The sequence below is a fragment of the Petromyzon marinus genome, chromosome 32 (genome assembly GCF_048934315.1).
Source record: "Petromyzon marinus isolate PM22_M1 ecotype Great Lakes invasive population chromosome 32, UKy_Petmar_22M1.pri1.0, whole genome shotgun sequence".
Classification (NCBI taxonomy): Eukaryota; Metazoa; Chordata; class Hyperoartia; order Petromyzontiformes; family Petromyzontidae; genus Petromyzon; species Petromyzon marinus.
This window is the reverse complement of record NC_133698.1, coordinates 4,880,214-4,887,857: the sequence shown is the minus strand read 5'-3', so window position 1 is coordinate 4,887,857 and position 7,644 is coordinate 4,880,214.

Genomic DNA, 7,644 nt, shown 5'->3' with positions numbered 1-7,644 from the left:
TAATAAATATATAAATATAGTTGTTTCCCTTCTACGTGACTTTAGCAATGTATTTTGTTTTGTTTACAGTGCTATATACAATCTGAATTATCCTCGTTGTTTACTGTATCTGTTCAATTTGCAAAATAAAAACCCCCTTTTATTAATATGCGCTCAAATAAAATGAACCCACAGCCGATGTTTCAACCCACGGGTTGCCAAATTCATACACAGTTACAGTATCTACGTATATAAATACAATCTGTGTCGAAAAGCGTCTCCGTGGAAAGCTATTCCCGGGGGTAAGTTTGGCAGAGATTATATCACGTTGTGGAAATGTTTAAGACCCATTATCTTATGCTGCTTGTTAACAGCACTCGTGTGCAATGGGTTTGACAGCTAATGCTTAGTTGGCACTAAATGTTAGTCTGAAGCTCAGATCTGAACCCAATTGGAATTTGTGCTCGATGTAAGATCCTCGCATCCAACCACACCACGAGTAACATTTGAAGTTGACAGATTGACTTTAGGAAAACAAGTATTGACCAAGACAGTTGTTTTCGAGCTCAGGGGAATGATGCCTCTTGGCTGTGTTTCAATATCAGCACTTTTTAAAAAAGCTGGATTCAGTGCCCAGTGCAGGCAACTTATGAGCAACAAAGCATGGGGAGGGATTCCTCCAAACGTGGACAGGATTGTTTTCAGCGATGCTGTGCTGTTAGCAATACTAAGTTTGCACCATTTAAGATTTACTTATTCTTAGATGCTGACTCTCATTCTGCACTGATCTCGTCGAGAAATATTAACGTTGGCTCACCATCAAACAAAGATGACCACTGCATCTCGCGTTTTCAGATGTGCTTCTGCGGATATTATGAAGCCGCTGGGAGCTATATACTTTTAAATCTAGATTAAAAACTAATTTCTTCAGAACAGTTTTTAGTGTTTAGTTTGTTGTCCTTCCCCCACACATCCGATGAGCATGGTTGGCTGCGTACGGTGTGAAAGAAGAAGTTCAACACACGTAAATATTTTATTTTATACCTACGTGACTTTACCGAAAGAACCAAAGAGTATAAATACATACCTTGAAATTTCTCTCCAAGTCTCCTTGGCAAAAAAAGACATTCAATGTCAGTAATCTCTCACCTGGGTTAGATGAAGCCAATCGATTATGTCTGCACATATGAAGCTGTGTAAAGACAGAGTTATTTGATTCAATTAAAGAAGCCAAAGTACCTTCCTGCTCAACTGAACTGGTCATCGCCATTGGTGGTCTGAGTCAGTGGTGGAAGTTCCACATTCTTTAGTGGGGGCCAGTAAATCATGTGGAAAATTGTGGTACTCGTTTTATGATCTTTAAGAGATGATGTCTAAGTCAACCGCTGACCATGATTTAGAATTGTGCAACTCTCTGATTGCGAGCCAACTGTTTTAACGACAGTGCCACCCTTTCTCTGGATGCAGAGTTGAAGGTCTGCTGTAGGTGAGAGAACTGCTCACGAAGCACTGAATCATAGTCACGTGGGATTCATTGGATTAACGCGCACGCTGTCACACACTTGTCACAGAGCCCCCTAAAAAAGGGAAATTGTTTCAGCTGGACTTTGCCTGACGGCTGTAGGGCACGACTTCAAAATCGCGTCCACCTGTAATCGCAGCACGTGTCTTTATTTTAGCAGTTGCTCGATTTCAAACGGAACATCTGCCGTCGCCTACATTATTCGTGGGTGCATTAAAGCCGCTTTTTAATGAGCTGCCCGCGTGCAGCCCGCCGAATTTTTGGGAGCAACGTGGGCAGGAGGTAATATCCGCCGCTGCTGCTGCTGCTGCTGCGCCTTCCTCGCACTCAAATGACTCCCACCTGCCCGCTCGTGAAGTTATTCAAGCGCAGCCTGGTCGCGTCCGAAAGCCGGCGCGCAACGAAACGCGGCCACTCGCATCGTTCGTTTGTTGGCAGCCAGCGGGGGGCCCGAGCACAGGGGGCCATGTTGGTCGTCTCCTTTCACTTCCGTCGTTCTCGCTGGAGGATTTAAAACGAAGAAGGGATTTTGGGGGATTTAAAAAAAAATCTAATTCTAGTAGCAAATCAACAGTCCCAACCCCCCCCCCCCCCCCCCTTGTCACGTACAATCCCGCCACCTGCAAGGGCCATTCGATTTGTAGATGCAGATTGAATACAATAAAATATGCACGTACCATTAAGTGAACACGTACATGGAGCTTAGGGAAGATGTGGGTCTTGGGTGGGTGAACACGAAGACACCTTGGATGAGGAGGAGCAATCGTGTGCAAGGGGAACAAGGAGAGTCTTCTGCCTGCACTTGAAGAGGGACGTTGATTGAATGGGGAAATCGATTCGAACGGGGAGATGGTTTGGCAGTGTGGATGACCAGGTGGATGCAGTTCCAGAAATTGTAGGCAGCTCGAAAGAGAAAGAGTACAAAACCAGTGAGCACGTCTGTTGTACCGAAAACCTGTTAAACACACTTCTTGATAATAGCTATTGAATATGGATAATGACTTCTGCATGGTTACACACCACACCTTAGTGCAGGTTAATGTCAACAAAAACAATCCAGTCGTGGAGAATCAACCCAGCCGAATTTCCCTCTGTGGTCAATGAAATGAGGACCACTTCCATAGCACAGTGGCTGCGCTATAGATAGACTAGACCCTGCCATGAAAATGTGTATTTTCCACCACTGGCTAAGCGCTTATAGCAGCATAACAACTGTTAAAGGTGCCGCGGTGGCAAGATGTTAACTCAATCACCCGGTATGCATGAAGTCGTGTGTTCGATCTCGATCCTGACGCCTGTATATGTGGAGTTTGCATGTTCTCTCTCCCCGTGGTCGTGTTGATTTTTCTCCGGGTCTTCCGATTTTTCCCTACACATTTGGAAACATGCGTTTAGACTTTAGAGTATTTGGCTGTTTTAAATTTCTACGTGCCACTTCGTTGAGCTATCATTTGTGACCAGGTCGCTTCTGAAAAATAGCCATATAGCTCAGTGGGCCTTACCTGGTAAAATAAAAAAAATAGCTTATAATTTTATATTTTAAATACTGCCAAAGTTTGGCCCAAGCAACAATGAGGAAAAACTACTTTAAACCACTTTTGACAGCTCATTTCTCCATATGTGACAGCTATGAAATTTGCATGTTTGTGTTAGGGGCTGGAGTCTTTAAAGGTGTACATAAATCAAACACGACAGCGTGACAATGTTTTTGAACATTTTAATTTATGAACACCATTGGCTTAACAACAAAAGTCTCCTGGTGCCAGCATAAAATATCAAACTGATTTTTGCTCCACAAAAATCCAAGATGGAAAATCAGTCTCCGGCGAGTACGTTTAAAGCCACAAAGATCGTGAAAAGTTGCCTTCTTATTTTCCCACAGCTTAATTTGTTCATGTTCTGGTCACAACTACCACAGCATATGCTAGTTAACTCAGCCTGCGTGAACAGAAAGGCTTCTTGTATTTAAGTGGACATTAATTTGACTTGACAACGCACAAAGGCCTTCTCTTATGAAGAGTGTTTGCTAAATTCCATCATCTCGGGCAAATAAAATGTATAGGGCATTGTTGTCACGTTTGACACGAGCCAAACTGCGCTGCGCAGGACCGAGACACCCTATCCGCTGCCAGGAATCAGTCACTGGTGGCAGCAATGATGGTAGACAGGCAGCAGTATCCAACTCGTGGAAAAAGAACGGCCACGGTGTGAAAACCCATTGAGAAGAGTGGCAAATGTTTGTAGGGGAAAGCGTGCCGTGAGTGATTAAACACGCGCAGGTGGTTCAACGGTAGAGCGAGCGACTCACAATCGCAACGGTTTGCGGGCTCAAATCCTGAATGGAGGTTGACTTAGCCCATCATCCGTGCGTGGTTAATAATTGAGATCCACCTTGCAGGGAAAGTCAACTGTGGTTGTCACGGGGATAAGTTCGCCCCCACCATAGGAATATGGGATTTCCACCACTGGCCTGGGGATGTTCACTGAATATGAGCACCTCACCAATGCTGATTTCAGTGAGGAAATCACTTCCTACCTTTTGTGGGGATGATAGTTCACATCCACAAACCGGAGGTGCTTCGTTTGGATCCCAGGTTTTATTTGCAAAAAGATTATTTGCAAATTGGCCCTCGCATCTTATTATAAACATATGGGTGATAGAGACCGAGGCCTCAAGAAAGGGTTCTTTGACACATTTCCCACCAATCGTCTGTACTGGTGCCAGCACTCAAGGGGTGTGAGTGAGTGTGTGTGTTCCAATGTCAGGATAGAGTTCACCAGCCTGAGCCCATAAAGGTCCTCAGTCCACCCATACACACTGGTCCAGAGTTGGACGTGGTGTGTGCGCTGGAGCATAAAGGCTCGTTGGCAGGGCTTGTGATGAAAGGGAAGGCAGGTGCCGTGCATCAAGTCACCCTGGACAGATGTGGCAGCTCACACGTGGATGGTATTCTTTGTGAACAGGGTGACAGACACTTGGCAGACATCACTGATGGAATTGACATGTGTTTGCAGATTTTTTAGGGCCAAATCACATCCGAGCAAAGTCACACTGCGAAAGCATAGCAAGCATTTTCAGTACTGTGAAATACATATTGACAGTGACTAAATGTACGAAGAATTACATTGCAAAATGTATTTATTGTCTTGTTTTTATTCCTAAATGTAAAAGTATATGTCATTATTTATTCACTTCTCATTTATTGAATCAGATTAGTATTCATCTTCTTGGTTCTTTCGGTAAAGTCATGTAGAAGGGAAATAATAAAATAATAAAAATTTAACATAATAAAATAAAATTCTCACGACGTTTCGGCCTCAACACAAGCAGCCGTCTTCAGGTGAAGAAACAGAACTGTCGGGATGACAGCGTTCCAATACAGCATTCATTGGTTCTGTTTCTTCACCTGAAGACGGCTGCTTGTGTTGTGGCCCGAAACGTCGTGATAATTTTATTTTATTGTTTTATTTTTATTCTTTTATTATTTCCCTTCTACGTGACTTTACCGAAAGAACCAAGAAGATGAATCCATGCAGTCACGAAAGCTTTAAATCAAAATTTAAATCAGATTAGTATTACTTTTACCATGTATTTCAGAGGCGTCAAGAAATCAGTGCTTATCAAATAATTATGAAAAGACCAAATATCTCCATGCTCAAAGGGGCATTGGCTAATACTCGTTTCCGTTGGTGGCCTTGAGCGAGTGGTACAAATTCCATATTCCTATGGCAGGTTTCTGTAAAAAAAACAGTTGCTTTACACTCTCCCACATATCGGTGATGTTATATGTCACCAGAGAGATGGCTATGAATGAAGTGCGTTGGGACTCCACACTAATATGCATTTGAACGTGGAAATGCTATGGTATTTAACAAATGCTCTATTAACATAATTGTGAGTAGCAATTATTCGGTTTTTGGCTCGCCATCGAACAAAGGCGTTCTCTGCATTGCGTGCTTTCAGATGTGCTTCTTCATCCATCTGGAATTTGCTTCCTTCCTATATGAGGACGCCGCTGGAGCTGTGCACTTTTAAATCTAGATTGAAAACGAATTTCTTTAGAACTGCTTTTTGTGCTTAGTTTTTTGTCCTTGCCACGCACTTTCAATTAGCACGGTTGGCTATGCACGGTGTGAAAGAAGTTACACTTACATACAAGTCTGCACTATATACGTGCCCTGAGTTTGATTTTGTGGTACAATATTCGTGTGGGTTATATACATACAGTTCCTGAAAGGTGTGTTTGTGTTTCTGCGACATGGCGTTTAAATTACCACTAAGCACACTCAGGTAGGAGAGAGGTGTGCTCGCAATTACGTGCGCATGGACGCATGCACGCAAATGCCCCTTTCCGGCCATTTTCGAGGAATTTTGAAAATTGGAGCAATCAGGTCCGCCGTTCGTTCGCAGCAGCGAACAGCGTTTGGCAACAGATGCTCGTAGGCGGTAAAAAGTCCAGGGCCCAAATGAAAAGGAAGGAGGGGTTAACAGACCGTTGTTCGCGAGCACTGATGAAGGTTTAGAACAGCACGTGTCGGGGGGAGTGGTGTGGCCAGTGCCATACCGCACTGGTCAATAATTCAAGGTTGCGTCAATCGAACTTGTCAGCGATGTGCTCGGCCGGGAATATAACTCGGATCGATCCCCCCGGCACTGTAGCACGGCAAGGAAACTGACGCGCTACCACAGTCACTCTTTCTCTCTCTCTCTCTTGAGAGTCCACCGAGGTTGTACACGTACACATTGCTAGCACCACGGCGATGGCAAATGACTGCGTGTTTTGTTTCATTAACCCTGCTTACAATGGATCGCCCATTACATGGTTCACGTGCCATACTTGAGTCAGTGACCCCAATCCTTTGCACCGGCGCTGGCTTTTGGCCATGCTGGAGCCTTCGAACGCAGCTGAGCTCCGTTCGCCGTGGCTGTGGGCCTTGCTATCACCGACTCGCGCTTACGCAGTCACGTGTGGCTTGCACGGACTGACACTTGCAGTCGGCAGCATTAGCGTGCAGCTGGTACCAAACTCCCACTGGACGGGGCTTGGTTACTTTCCCTTGGGGCCAGGTCACTCAGCGTTTCCAGTGGCTGACTCATCTCAAACAGGTGGACTAAGCCTGGATTGGGAAACAGTGCAAAAAAGGGGTACATTGAAAAGACCACAATGCCTCTACGTTTCAAAATGCGCTCATCCCGGCATGAGTCGGCAATGCAAATTCCACATTCTATTTTTTAAGTTATAAACATTTTGTTTGGTTTTACCTGGTAAGGCCCACTGAGCTATATAGCGCTTTTTCAGAAGCGACCTGGCTATCACAAATGTCATCACTTGGAAATGCATAAGTGAAATACTCTAAACGCATGTTTCTAAATTGTGGAGGGAAAAATTGGAGGACCCGGATAAAAATAGACAGACCACGGGGAGAAGACGCAAACTCCTCTATACCAGGCAAGGTAGCTAACATCTCGCCACCGTGGCACTCCAAAATAACGCGACAGTGGGCTTGGCTTTGGTGTGGTTATGCAATGACACTGGGCCAATTATTTAACTCAACATCAGAGCATAGAGTGGCACTTGGACAAAGACTTTCCTTAAACATCATTCACATGAATAAGAGTTATTTATTTATAAACTTCCCATCACCTCCTCCTCTGCCAACTCTGTCTGACTGGAGCCAACATAAACAGGAATTCCTATGGTGCACTGCAGATGTGCAACCATGTACTTCACACACACACACCAAACATCTGTGCACACCAGGTGTTAGAAAATGCACTGCACCGGTAAAGCTACACTGCCTATGCCACGACTCAAACTGTTATTTCAACAATAATTCGAGCGTGAATATCAAAATGTACACGTGCACACATGGACAAGAATTCCATTGATAATCAAGAAAATTGTTTAAATTGAGGATACAGCACTTTAAGGTTGCTGGACTGGCTTTTCGTGTTTTAAATTGTTGGTTCAGACAATTCAAATTGGTGGGTTTTTTCTCTTCACTTTACACGCTATCTGGGTTCATACAAAGATCCCTCAAATAGCAGTGACACACTTTGGGGGCAAGTGCTGTTAGTGAGCACCAATGAAGGCCGGCATAGCACACGAGGGGGTGAGTGGCCAGCACAACGCCCCCCCCCG